Below are 15,124 nucleotides of genomic sequence, written 5' to 3' on the forward strand. Positions count from 1 at the left end.
TTTTCAAAGGTTTTGGGGAAAGTGTATTCTCTTTAGATTCTAGATCAACCTTGTGCCAAACCCTAGCTCTCTCAGTGACTATCTGTAACCTTCATGCAAATTATCTGGACCTTGAAACCTCCATTTCCTCGTCTGTAAAACGGAGATGATAATTTCTAAGTCACCTGAGATAACATGTAAAATGCTTATTGCATACATTAGTCAGAACTGCATTGGTTGTAAGTGACAGAAATTTAATTCAAAGTGGCTTCAGCAAAAAAGAAATTTATTGGCTCAAAATATTAAAAAGACTAGGACCTCTGTTCAGGTCTATGAGCTCAAATGATGACTAGAACTCTATGACACCCTCTCCACTTTTTGGCTCTGCTTTCCTCTTTCTGGACCTCATTCTCAGGTAGACTTTACTTATGGCAAGCTAGTAGACTAACCAACGGCCCCACGCATATGTCTCATCCTCTCGGCAACCACAGAGAACTGGTGTAGATTGCACCCCACCTGGGAAATGACCCACTAGCCCATTCTCAGATCACATAGTTGGCTAGGGAAGTGTCTACTCACTTAGACCTACTCAAATCCCAGAGATATGCACATAACCAGCCTCATATATGAAGACTTCTGACCCCAAAACCAAATGAGAAGTTTGAATGGCAGCCAGCCCCACTTGACATTGTTCATAAGAGGGAAAATTGGGATTCCATCATCAGGATCTGAATCCCAGGACTGATACTCAACTTTCTGTATGAGCAGATATGGTGAGTCATGAGAGAGAGAGAAGTTTGCTCAACTCAGAGCAGCCGGTAAGCCCTTCCTGCACATGCTCACATGGGATGAGTTGACTTCAGTCCTAGGCCAACACTGGAAAGTGGGTAGTTTGCAGACTCAAACCCAGGCACATTTGGCCAACGTAATCATTTGCCATTTTCTGTTTCCAAGCCTCTCTGAAAGCTTACTGCATTTCCTACAAGAAATTCTCATAGTATTCCAGGCAGCAGTCCTGGTCTTGAAGGTATAGAACACATTTTCTACCTAATCACTTAGCCCCTTTATCCTGCCCTATCCCCACAAGTGGGGCAAGATGGGGTCCTCTGTCCCTTCATTTCCATTGTCCCTCCTCCTCCCTCCCCTGATGTGAAGAGGGTCTTTAGAGTGTGATAATGTATCAAAGTTATCCTGTGAGAGTTGATCAATACTAGCCATAAGATTTCATGTATCCTGCTCTAAAAAATGTGAGAATTAAGGGCAAATGGGTCTTATCGGGACAGATAAAAAGAGCAGGTGCACAAGAAGTCCAGAGCTCTTGTTAGAAAAGGATGGAGGGACAGATGCCAAGAAAAAGGGGACTTCCTGGTGTCTATGAAAGGCAAACAGCCTGACTGAAAAGTAATGCACATAAAACAGAAAGGAAATGTTGGTAGCAGCCTCTGGACTCTGACGCCCTTCCTGACCAGCTATGATGAACATTAAAGTCCTTTCTATAATGAGCTGGGTTTATTCGCCTTTCTGGTCACTGTGGGTTAAAGTAACAGATATAGCATAAAGTGATGGTAAAGAGCACAGCCTCTGATTCACACCACCTGGATTTGAACCCAGGATCCTCCACTCCATAGCTAGAACACCTTGGGAATGTTACTTAAGTTCTCTGTGCCTCAGTTTCCTGTTGGTAAATGAGGATAATGATAGCATCTGCCTCCCAGTGTTGGCATGAGAAAGAAATTAATTAACATCTATATAGTAACAAATTAAAACTGAACCTGGCTCATAATAAAACTGAATATATTTAGCTATTCTACAAGCAGCAACCTGGACTCCCTTCCTTCAGGGAAGTAACCTCCTTGTCTACATGTACGTGGTTGATTGGGTGATACCCCAGGACAAGTGTTGGGTCTCTCTATGGACTCACAGAGGCAAAGTGGGGGTACCCATAGGGATGTGGCTTGCACCCATGGAGCTCTGATTTCCTTACAAACTGCTACTTGCTTTCGTGCACTTGATGTTCTGAGTAGGAGGGATTTTTCTTCTGTTTGGCAGTGCTGGAGCAAGCTCATCTGTTGGTTTAGTCTGAAAATGGGAGACGGTCAGTAGCAAACTTTTCTTGCCCTCAGGCTGAAAAGACTTGGCACAGTCAACTACAAGAAGTGAGGTGACTTGGTCACAGGAGGGCATAAATGGACATCAGACTTTGTTAACACCTAGGTAGCAGCATCACAATGCAGTTAACAGGTGTTACCAGAACTCCAGAGGCAAAGGCTACAGAACCCAGAAGGGTTATTATCCAGGCATCAAGATGAGGGTAGAGATTATTCAATACGCTAGCTCAAGCAAATTTTGCCTGAAGGCTTGTTTGCAGCTGTTGTAGCTCAAGGTATCTTGTCAAGGTCATCTTTCCATTCTGGTATTTCCAACCTCCCTCTTTTAAGAAATTTATCCACTAGGGTCACTCTGGTCCATTGCCTGTACTCTATTCCCACTTACCTCTAGAACCTCTTTTCTTTATCAAGTCAATTCCTGCTCATTCCTCAAGCTTAACTAAATTTCAATCCCCTCCAGAAAGTTTACTTTGACCACTTCCAAATCCTCTGAACTGATAGCTCTCATTACCTGATACAATCAGGTAGAATTATACACTGTCTTATGACACCTATTATGCTAGAGCCTTGTAGGAGAGCAAACATCACTAGTTTTACCTGTATAGCATCCTTTAGCCCTTCTTCTGGGAGCAATATCCACCCGATTTTTCTCTGGGGAAAGAAGCCCTTCCAAACTCTTGGTCCATATGGCTGTTGAAGGAGGTCATCAAAAGGATGTGATCACCAGTTGACCCTTGAGCTGGACCAGGGCAACCAGAGGCTCCTCACCCCTCTCCCCTTCCCTCGAAATGTACATTCTGCCCACAGTCCCACAGTGGGAGCCCTTTCAAGGATGCGGCCTTGAGATAGTAATGTGTTGTTGAGACCATCTAGACTGAATACATGACTGAATCCAGTTAAGGTCTCTAGATAGACTTTTTTAGGATTCTGGCGAGTGCAGAGACCTACTCATCTTGTGGCCACCCAAGACAAGCCTTGTATGTAAGTTCCCTCATGTGCTACTAGGCCCTGTAGAGTGTGGAGATCCTCCAAATGCTCCTGCCCCTAATCCTGGGGAGGGGCCTGTGGCCTGTAGAGAGGGGAGTGGGGGAAATTCCCGTTGATGCCTGGTATACAGATGGGTCTAGTTGGGGCAACCCATCCACATGGACTGCAGGCACTATTCAGCCCAACACTGGAGGGAAACAGGAATGAACTGCAGCTGCCAGAGGGCTGAACTCAGCAGTTTGTTGATCACCCTTGAGTCCTGGCCGTTAACCTTTTGCACTTTCAGTTGGGCTGTTCTAAAGGGATTGACCCGACGGCTTAGAAAATGGGAAGCTGAGGGGCGGATGATCATGAATAAAACCTTGTGGGGTCAGGATACGTGGAAAGACATTTGGGTTTGCCTGCAAGAGCCTGGCTCAGTCCTCAATGTCCTCCACATTCCAGCTCAGAGGTGCTGACACCCCAGGCAACCAGCAAGCTGATGCTGTAACCCAGGTACAAGCCCTAGCAGCTGACCCTTCAGTAGATACAGCACATTGGGCGCACAGGAAAAGTGGCTACTGTGGTGCCTGAGTGGGGTGGTACACTGCCAAGGATGCCTGAACGCGCTTGAAATACAGTGACTTGGTTAACACAGTAAAAGCATGACCTGTGTGTTCTAAATAATACCCAAGACAACTGCCAAAGTCTAGGGTCATCCACTGGAGTTCCCCACTGGTGAGGGACTGGAAAATTGATTCTACTGGTCCCCCTCCCTGAGTGAGGGCTCTCAGTGTGCCTTGGTTTGTGTGGATACTGGGTCTGGCCTAACCCAAACTTCCCTCTGTCACCATGCAAACCAGGAAGCCACCGCTAGGGGATTAGAGAAACTGACTACCCTGTGCAGACACCTTCGTCAAATAAACAGTGATCAATGGTTACATTTCAAAGGTCATGATAAGCAAGACTGGGAAAAGAACATGACATCGAATGGAGGTTCCATCTCCCCTGTAAGCCACAGGCAGCAGCAGTGGTAAAAAGAAAGACTGAAATATTAAAGCAGCAGATTAAATCACTCACAGGTAAAACCACCTTGGCCAGGTGGACTAAAGTACTGTCCCAGCCTTTAATACATTTGAATGATCAGCCAGTAGGGCCTGTCATCCCATTTGCCAGACTGGGGACCCCTGCCAAGACACTCAGTACCCTAAAGGTAGGCAGTCGCAGGAGACAGACATTGCCCTGACTCCCACTGAGGATCAACATGCTGTGCTGCTGAGAACACCAAGGCCCATCACACCTGGGGAAGGTGTTATCTACTGGAATTTGCAATGGGACGTCCCACTGGGATGGTAAATTACTTCACACCCCTGGGTAAGGGGGAACTACTCAGTCTCCACCAGGATCCTGTTGTCTTGCTGCAAGCCCGAACTGCTGAAACACACCTGGAATGGAACACGCACCACTGAAAGAGGGGAGAAGGTGGGGTCCTAGTCCGGCATATCCCACCCCCAGTCCATCTCCTCACGCCTGACAGTCTGCCTCCCCAGAAGCACGAGCAGGTCAAGTTCCTAAAGCTGCAACCACATTAACATCCAAGGGTCAGGCCACAGTGTAGTTCTTATAGAAAGGGAAGACCTCCCCATACAAGTTCCTACTACAGATCTGTCTTTTTGACCTTAGACTTCTGCTGCTCCTGTGGTGTCTGGTCATGGGATGGGCACCTGATGGAGATACCTTTCTACAGTGGGCCCACTTGTATGCCCAGCAAAGGAGTCACTCCACCTATGAGGTATGTGGGCAGCTGCCCCTCTCAGCTCGTCAGGACAAGCATGGTGGGTATCATCACTCCAGGGAGGGGACTGGAAGGCCCTAAAGCAGTACATTGAGAAAGGGCAAGCCAGTAGTGGGAAGCAGCCGCATAGCACAGGGAGATCAGCTCAGTGCTTTGTGACCGCCTGGAGGGGTGGGATAGGGAGGGTGGGAGGGAGGGAGACGCAAGAGGGAAGAGATATGGGAACATATGTATATGTATAACTGATTCACTTTGTTACAAAGCGGAAACTAACACACCATTGTAAAGCAATTATACTCCAATAAAGATGTTAAAAAAAAAAAAAAAAAAAGGGCAAGCCAGGACTAGTACTCTTAATTCATCTGATATCACGAATATTGATCCAGAACCCTGGCCTGTGGCACCCACGATCAATAACACTGGGTATGGGTACTCTTTTTCGGTCACTCAAACTACACAGGCAGCCCATCAAACTGGTGACAGGAAGGGCCCTAAAAACACTACCATCAGAGCCATGGGTGGCTGCAAGCAGATTTGGGATGGGTTCATGTGGGTCACCTCAGGTTGTGGACATTTAAGCACCTGGGCAACTCTATGTTGGTAACAGAAAAATCACTCTAAAAAGAACCAACCCAACTGCATCAGGAATAGGGGATGGATATCACTGGAACTGTGTGGTCACACCACCCAGATACTTATTGGGTGGCCCCAAATGGGACCCAATGGTTGTGTGGCTCAGATCTTTGGCCGTGGCTTCTACCTGTGGTTGGGCTGCTGCACCCTGGGTTTTCCTGAGCCCAGGGGAGAATCCAACCACAGTAAAAAAACTGCCAACCTCTCTCTCCTCAAGGCCAGATGGGCACGTTCTGTTTTCCACTGGTACGATCATTTGGCCTCCACTCTGTCCCCTCCATTGGCCTGAAGGACATCATAGCACACATAGAAGCCCTTACTAAGTTCACCCAGCAAGCTTTCAATGACAGCCAGCAAAGCCTGTCCTTACTGAACACTGAAATGTGTCTAGTGAGAAAAGCCATCCTACCAAAGAGGATGGCCTTGGACGTTATTGCTGCCTCGCAAGGAGGCACCTGTGCCGTTATCCAAACAGGATGTTGTGTGTTCATACCTGATGAGTCAGCTAATGTATCATCTTTATTAAACCATGTGAGGACACGAGTGATTGCCCTGAGTGATCAGACCCCCAGCTTAGGGAGGTTAACAAATCAATGGTTCAGGTCATGGGACTCTCAGTGGAAAAAAATTATTACCTATTTTGGGAATCATTTTCCTGATCTGTTTTCTCCTGCATGTGCCTCTATGGCTGCTGTGGCATCTGCCTCCAGTGCAGCCAGACAGCTGCCCAATGAGCCACCTCCATGCTAGTGACACCCCCTTGCTGACCACTCAGGGCCCACTGTGGAAATAGGGGCCGGGTGGAGTGTTGTAGAAGGTCACCAAGAGAACGTGACCGCCAGTTGACCCACAAGCTGGTCCCAGGTAAGCACAGGCTCCTCACCCACTTCCCTGTCCTTGGATCCTTGGAATGTACATTCTGCCCACAGTGGGAGCCATTTCAAGGACACAGCCTTGAGAGAGTAATGTGTTGTGTTTTTTTAAATAAATTTATTTATTTATTTTTGGCTGTGTTGGGTCTTTGTTGCTGTGCGTGGGCTTTCTCTAGTTGAGGTGAGCGGGGGCTACTCTTCATTGCGGTGCACGGGCTTCTCATTGTTGTGGCTTCTCTTGTTGTGGAGCATGGGCTCTAGGTGTGCAGGCTTCAGTAGTTGTGGCACACGGGCTTCAGCATTTGTGGCACATGGGCTCAGTAGTTGTGGCTTGCGGGCTCTAGAGCACAGGCTCAGTAGTTGCGGCACACAGGCTTAGCTGCTCCGCGGCATGTGGGATCTTCCCGGGCCAGGGCTCGAACCCATGTCCCTTGCATTGGCAGGCAGATTCTTAACCACTACGCCACCAGGGAAGCCCAGTAATGTGTTACTGAGACCATCTTGACAGTATTCATGGCTGAACCCTGTTAAAGCCTCTATATAAACTTTTAAGATTCTGGGGGGTGACTTCAGAGATCTACTCATCTTGTGGCCACCCAAGATATGCCTCATATATAAGTTCCCTTGCTTGTTATCCCTGCCATCTACCAATCTGGAGTGACTGCCTCTTTTCAGTCTCCTTGTACAGGGACCAGTTTATGAACTAGAAGTGGCTCAGAGAGCTCAGCTCCAGGAATGGACACGAGGCCCAGGCCTGACCAATCAGGTTCTCCATCCCCCCCAGTCACAATGATTGGTTCAGGAATTGACACATGACCCAAATCAACCAACCCCATGAACGTCAGCCCCAAAGTTTTTGCTGGAACTATTGAAAAAAAAAAAAGGAAGGGGTACTCTCTTTCAAAAGACCAGCAGCTACCCATATGGTGACGAGAACCTTCACGAAAATAAAGCCAATTCAGAAGAAATGAGAGCTGAATAAAGGGAAGAATCAGATGCCTGAGGGCATGATCTGGATCTGTGGATACAGCTATGCCTGAACTTAAACTTTCCTTGGACATTTCAGTTATATGAGAAAACAAATTCCCTTCACTCAACAAGTACTTATTGAAGGCCTACTGTTCTGGACACTAAAACACATCAGTTAACATTTTTTTAACTTAATATGGTATAAACCTAGATTTCTTCATTTGTAACTGAAATAGCTCTTGTCAAAAAAGACTTCATGTTGCTTAATTCTTGCACTGTCATTTAACATCCTTCATGTGGATGCCTCTTCTTCCCAAGAAGATCATGAATTCATGAATAGAGACCCTGTATTATATTTCTCTGTATCACCAACTGTGATATGTACATAGTACATAATTAACAAATTATTTGTTAAATCAATAAAAGGCTATATTTATTTGGCATTACCCCTGGTGTTGTTGACTCAAATAGTATAACTCAGAAGAAATGTCCAAGGAGACTTGCCAGTGAGTTCTGATTAGACCCTGGTGATTAGGAGGTATCTGTGCTCCCTGAGCACAAACATGGCATAATGATGGAATCGACACTGATCCACAAAAAAATAATGTATCAGAGGACTGATTCAAGATGTCAGAACATACGCATGTGCCTACCTCTGCTCTCAGTCCAAATTCCTAGAAATGACCCAAGAAAAGATCTTGGTAAATGATAAATACATAACATTAATAAAAATCAAGAAAAAGTACAGCAAAGGACCATAAATCCTGAACAGAAGGAAAAGAGCTAAAAAATGGGCAGAAAGGGGGCTTCCCTGGTGGCGCAGTGGTTGAGAGTCCGCCTGCCGATGCAGGGGACACGGGTTCGTGCCCCGGTCCGGGAAGATCCCACATGCAGCGGAGCGGCTGGGCCCGTGAGCCATGGCCGCTGAGCCTGCGTGTCCGGAGCCTGTGCTCCGCAAAGGGAGAGGCCACAACAGTGAGAGGCCCGCGTACCACAGAAAAAAAAAAAAGGGTAGAAAGGGATTAGCTGTGAAGATGGGAGTGGTTTCAGGGATGGTCCACATTCAAAACAGGAAGCAGTGGGTAGCGAATGGTGAATGGAGTAATTGGAGACCTGAGTTCAGAGCAGTTGAGTGGTCAACTCATTCACTGAGATTCTTATGCCACTGGGGAGTAGGTAGCAACCACCTTTTCCTACAGAATAAAGCAGTGACTCTGAACACAAAGGAGGAAGACACAGGACATTGCCAAAAGTATCTTGCAACTCCCAGGAGAGACAAGAAACATTCAAACCAGAAGAAAACTACCAGCTCACTCTACCTGGCAGCACACCAAGTCCCTTCTAACACTGAAGATAAGCTGATAAATCAAAGTCATCATCAATAGGTGAATATCAAATGTCAATCTCAAACATGGAGGGGGGACAAGAACCCCCCAAAATATTACAAAATCTAGTCCATTCTAGTTAACTATCCTCCTCTTATTTAATCTCTCAACAGCCTTTAATAAAAACGGCCACTCCCTTCCTGAAACCCCTATTTTCCTTGGCTTCCATGACATCACACTCAAGTGGTTTTCCTTCTACTTCTCTGGTGACTTCTATTTAGTCTTCTATGCTAGATTCTTCTATTAGTTAGCTAGCTGCTGTAACAAAATACCACAAACTGAGTGGCACAACAAGGTGTCAGCAGAGCCACATTCCCTCTGAAGGCTCTGTTCCAGGCCTCTCTCCTAGCTTCCAGCAGTTCTTCGACTGTGGTAGCATAACTCCAATCTTCATGTGGACTTCTTGCAGTGTGTGTGTCTGTTTTCAAAGTTCCCCTTTTTATGAGGACACCAGTCATAATGGACTAGGGGCCCACCCTAGTCCAGTATGATGTCATCTTAACCTAACTAATTACATCTTCAATGACCCTATTTCCAAATAAGGTCACATTCTGAGGTACTGGGGGTTATGACTTCAACATATGAATTTTGGGGGGACATAATTCAACCCATGAAAATTCTCCTCCTCCACGGTCTGCTAAATGATGGCATGCTCTAGGGCATGGGCCTACCTTCTCTTCCCTTCTGTACTTATACTCTTTTCCTATATGTTCTCATCAAGTCTGATGGCTTTTAATATATGATAATGACCTCCAGGTTTATAGCTCCACCCATGGCCTCCCCCTTGAGGTATACCCACTGTCTACTTGACACAGATCTCATAGAGATCTCAAAATTATCGCCTCCAAATCAGAAATAATCTTTTTCCCACCACCACTCCACTCCAAAAAACAGGTCGCTACCAGTTCTCCCCACATCAAAAACTGTAGTGCCATCAACCCAAATACCCTCAAAGGAAAAATCTAGGAGCTATCCTCAATTCCTCTCTTTCTCTTATGCTCCATAACCAAGCTATTCCAAGTCCTGACAGTTCTACATTCAAAACATATGGAACACATCCATTTCTCTCCACCTGTGTTGTCACTCCCAAGTCCAAGTCACCATTACCTTTTGCCAGAACTAAATCCAGAGGCCCATATCTGGCCACACTTCCTTCATTCTTGCCTCGCTCCAATTCACTCTCAACATCATCCAGGGTGATTTTGTTAAAGTGTACATCAGATCTTGTCACTCACTTGTTTAAAATCCTTAAATGTCCACTTTGAGAATCAATTACCGTGGCCTGCTAGGCTCTCGCGACATGGTCTGGCCCCTGCCCGGCACTGCATTTCACTCTGGTCCCATCCCTTCCCTTGATCACTATGCTCCAGCCACACTGGTCTCCTTTCAGTTTTTAGAACACTCCACACTTTCCCGCCTTCAATGGCAAGGTCTTCATTCTCTTGCTATTTCCCCTTCCAGAAATGCTCTTCTACAAGCTGCACATCTATGGTTCCATCTCACCCTTCAGACTCCAGCTCAAAAATCAAACCTTAGAGAAACCTTTCATTGATCAGCCTTTCTAAAGTAACCTCTGCCTAGTTACAGTCTGTCCCATCATCCTATTTATTTTCTTCTTAGTATTTATAACAACCTGATATTATCTTGTTTACTTATATGTTTCCTTGTATGTTATTTTTCTCCTTCTCCAATCTCCATCTAGAATGTAAGCTCCTTAAGGGCAAGACTCATGTATGTCTTTCACCACTGTGTCCAGTATTCAACACTTTACCTGAAACATAATTAGCTTCTATATGTGCTTAATGGATGGGTGGATGAATAGAAAAATTAATAGACCCTAGAAATCATCTTACTCAAGTTGCTGTATGCTGAGTACTGTCTCAGCATCCTCTTTCCATAGTGGATCTAGCCCAGGAGTCTATAAGGGAGAGAACTCTCCCAAAGATACAGAGATGCCCTCACCTTCCTACAGAAATGGGCACACTTTCTATTGCCTTCATCATAAAGTCCAAATTCTCTCCAGCCTGCGTGCACAACTTCATCTTCCACCACTGCCTTCCCCCGTGCTAAGTTCACGGCACACTCAACTTCATACCATTACGTGAAAATACCAGTCATGCTCATGACCTTGCCTCTCTTTGGAATGCCTCTCTATCCCCCTCCTGCTAAACATCACTCAGCTTCCCTCTATAAAGCTTTGTCTGGTAGCCAAAGAGGTTATACTCTGTACTATCACAGGCCTTCATGCATCCCTCCACCACCACATTTATTCTAATATATGATAATTCTATGACTAATTTTCCCCATTTTACTGTTAATACTTTGAGTAAAAGGGTTATGTCTTATGTCTCTGTCTATCCCACTAGTGCCTAGCATGGTGCCTTAGAGAGAGATACAGAAAAAAAATGTTGACTATTATATATGCACATTAAGAAATAATTTTTTAAGAGAATTTTTCATTATTATATTGCTCAATGGGGTGAAAAGAACTGGAACATATTAATGGTTGTTATTCTGTCAACTATCTGACCACCATTAGTGAACCAGTGGGAGAGGCAATTTTTAATTTATGAAATGGAAATTTATTTCAATTAGTTATAATGTGGTTAAAAAATCACATTTGAAAATATTTATACTATGTCTGAAATAGACACACTAATACACACATACTCAACCTTTTCCCTTTTCACTCTCAGCTTGGATTTTTTTTAACTGAGCATAAGCACTGACAGCACTTCTTGGAACTGTTTAATGTATATTTAATGTTCACTTTTATGGTAACCCTACATTAAATCCCATTGGCCAAAAGCAAGTTATAGCTCTTCTGGTTGCTGGCCAAAGGCTGGTGGGTCAGCACCATGGACAGAGGGAAATGGTGCCAAAGGTCAATCTAAGGCTACTTGTAAAATAACAGCTGTGACAGCAGATGTACTACCAACGAGAGACTGGTGTGAATGTCCCCCTGGGGATCATGGGAAGAGCGTGACATCAGGGTTGGGGTGAACTCAGAGGATGGGGTCTTAAGAAAACAACCACTCCTCCAAGATGTCTCTGAGTAGCATGATCTGCTTCATTTATTGACCCATATCGATTTCAACAATTTTTCAACCATTTGCTCTTCTGTTCCCAAGGTGCCAACATTTCCAAGCTGAAGTAAACATAAATACCTAACTAGAAAATATGAAGGACATTTGTTCTTTTTACCTGTCCAGCATCTATGATCCTTTTTTTCCTTTGCAAACCACCTTTCAAACAAATAAGCTGTTCTTAAAAGATGACACTAAGGAATTGTTCATGCTATGGGGAAGCGTTTGTGATTATATTGAAGTTATGTTTAAGATGGGAGCCCCTGTCTTTTAGCAGTACATTCTGACAGCTACAAATGAAATAATATGATGTCTGGGATTTGTTTCAAAATAATCCAGGATCAGGGGAGTAGATAGAGATAAAGGGAAGACAAGTTTGGCCATGAATTGCTAATTGTTAAAGCTGGAGCATGAGAACACAAGAGTTAATTCTCTCTACTCTTTTATATGTTTGAAATTTTCCATTAAACATATACATATACATGTGTGTGCATATAACACTGAGAGGCCACAAAAAAATAAAAATAAAAATGATTCCTGAAGAATGTATAATCCTGCACCTAAGAGATAATGCAGAGCAAGCTTTAATACCCTCTACTCCAAGAGGAGCTTTAAGGAGACTAAGCTATAACTGTCCCCTGCAGACTTGAGATTTCTGTCTCGCTCAAGATCATATGATGGACTAGGGAGTTCAGATGTCTAGGGATGTTCACTTTATTCTGGAGCAAGATGTCTCAGGAGAGTAGTTTCTAAGAAATGAAACCTTTCATGCACCTCCCCTGACAAGAGGCAGCTGGCGGCAGCTTGCAGTTGCAGGGGCTGAGGCTGAGTGTAGGGAACGGGTCCCTGGTTGTGATGATGGGCCCACGGTCAACACCTAAAGTTTGGGGTCAGAACTAAAACAACGACAAAGCATTCTTTAAACATAAAATGGGTTGATAAGTAGAGGGAGTCGAGATATGATGCCAAGTACATAGGAAGAGGAGCTAAAACATGAAGAGGGTGGACAGGTACAAAAGGAAGACATACCTAAATATTTCCTGGATTGGGGGAGGGGGCTGGGGGGCTTTTCATGTAGTACCCACATCAGAAGCAAATAAGGAGCCAACACAGACGCTGGTGGATAAAATAAGAAAGCGAATGTAAATTTGCTTCAAAATCTGTGGAACTGTGCACATATGGCAAGAATTACTCAGAGCTTATGGACAGCAGATGAGGTTGAGTGCCTACTATGTGCAAGGCATTGCTCTAAGCACCTGGCACACAACAGTTAAGTAAATAAATAAAGTGCTGCTTCATTGAGCTAACAGAGATAGATAAATGTATTTGCCAATTATTTAAAAGTGTGATAATTTCACCTGGCTTTTTCCTTTAGAGAGAAAAGATGGCCTCCAGCTAGAAAAGATGGCCTCCAGCTCACTGCAATCCCCACTATTCCCCATTCCCTACTGTCTTTTTTTTAAAAATATATCCATTTATTTATTTTTGTCTGTATTGGGTCTTCGTTGATGCGCGAGGGCTTTCTCTAGTTGTGGCAAGTGGGGGGGCTACTCTTCGTTGTGGTGCGTGGGCTTCTCATTGCCTCTAGAGCTCAGGCTCAGTAGTTGCGGCGCACGGGCTTAGTTGCTCCGTGGCATGTGGGATCTTCCCGGACCAGGGCTCGAACCCGTGTCCCCTGCATTGGCAGGTGGATTCTTAACCCCTGCACCACCAGGGAAGCCCTCCCTACTGTCTTATACTCTACTTCACTCAATTATGTTGTTTGCCTGAGCCCTGCAGCCTTTCGAGTGTGTGACCCCTGCCCGTCCCTGAGGTGCTTGTGACACTTGCCTCTCCTAAAAACACCAAATGGCTCAAGGAGCATATAAAAGACCCTGTTCTTAGCCGACTCAGAATCGTGGGTTGCCACTTAGTCTAAAGTAACCTTGGGCGGATACATCACCTCACTGAGCTGTCGATGTCCTTAACTCTAAAACGGATGTAATCTTACCTGTTTTATAGGATTTCTGTGAGGATTGGACCTTGCCTAGTCAGCTCTTACTCCTCCTTTGGATATCATCCCTAGCTTTACCTCTTCAAAGAAACTTTCCCAGACCTCCTAAGTCAACTCCCTCTAATATACACAGATTCTAAGCATCATGTACTCGTCGGCAGTACCTGCCGCAGTTACAACTGTACATTAGTTTGTAGATTATTTGATTAACACGTGCCTCTCTCACCAGACTGAAAGCTCAAAAGTGGCAAAGGATGCTGTGTTTTTTGTTTGTTTTGTTTTTCTCACCACCTATCACCATGTCTAGAAAAAAAAAAAAGTGACCAAAGAAATGAAATAAAGGAAAGTAAGCTTGTAGACAGCTGTGTAAAGACAACCTCTGGCATGTACTAGCTGCCCAACAGATTCTCAACTAATGCCTCTTGGCTGCTAGAATTTGCATGTCAAGTTTTAACTAAGACTTTCTCTAAGAAAAAAAAGTCACTAAGTTTTATTTTTTAATAGTCTATCTACCCGCCAACCCCAGAACTGGGATTTTTGCTTTGCCCACTGATATAAGCCAAATGCCTAAAACTGCCTGGCACCTAATCAGTAAAGGGATGGAGGGAAGAAGGGAGGGATGGGCGGGCACAGTTCTGGGGTTTCACAGAAGTTGAGAGACTGGACAGCTCCTCCTGCCACCACCAGGAGGAAGCTGGGGCCTGGTCGGAGGAACTCTGAGCCAGAGATGACATCCTCTCCCAACAGTTTTAGCTACACCGACTTCCCCGGTCCCCGGGGCAGTAAGAGCCCCCGAGGCGAAGAGCAGCCCCCGCTGCTCCGCAGGCAACGGACGGGGGCATTCATTGATTGGGACATTCACAGATGCGAACATTCACATATGCTCCCCCAGAGGAGGGCGGGGGGCGGCACCGTGTCCCTCCGCGAGGGCCGCTGTCCCGCCGAGGGTCGCCGCCTATAGCAGCGTCAGCACGCGACCGTTCGCAGCGCGTGACAGAAACCTCCGCCAGGCAAACGAGTCCTCACACCCCGCGTCAGAAAGGACTTCGCGCCACCTCCTCATTAGCGCTCCTCAACCTCACAGTCTCTCCCCGCCTCCCAGATTCTCCGGCTGACGGAGAACGCCCACTCCCCTTTCTCACACTGTTCCACAGTCTCTTGCAAAGTGCCTGCGGTGTGTCCGTCCGCCCCGGGGAAGAGCCGCCGCAACCCTTCTCATTCCTAAAGTGTCTCGGCAGCGCGTCGCTGCTCTGCGCGCTCTCGCGAGAGTCCACCGCGCCGCCCCCTCCCCCCAGCCCCTCGCCGACGAGGAAGCCTCTGCTGAGCCCCGCGGCGCGC

The 15,124-nt window shown here is 45.8% G+C and overlaps 1 protein-coding gene across 1 annotated transcript in view; it reads right to left on the bottom strand.

Moving 5' to 3' along the window:
• The window catches only part of HS3ST4 (heparan sulfate-glucosamine 3-sulfotransferase 4), a 743,578-nt gene extending 728,549 nt beyond the window's left edge, over window positions 1–15,029 (bottom strand). Inside the window, exon 1 of the mRNA XM_073792188.1 lies at window positions 14,929–15,029. The gene's annotated coding sequence lies outside the window, so the exon portion shown is untranslated. The remainder of the gene's footprint in view (window positions 1–14,928) is intronic.
• Between the last annotated feature and the right edge of the window lie 95 nt (window positions 15,030–15,124).

Source organism: Tursiops truncatus, chromosome 15, assembly GCF_011762595.2.
Source record: "Tursiops truncatus isolate mTurTru1 chromosome 15, mTurTru1.mat.Y, whole genome shotgun sequence".
Taxonomy (NCBI): Eukaryota; Metazoa; Chordata; class Mammalia; order Artiodactyla; family Delphinidae; genus Tursiops; species Tursiops truncatus.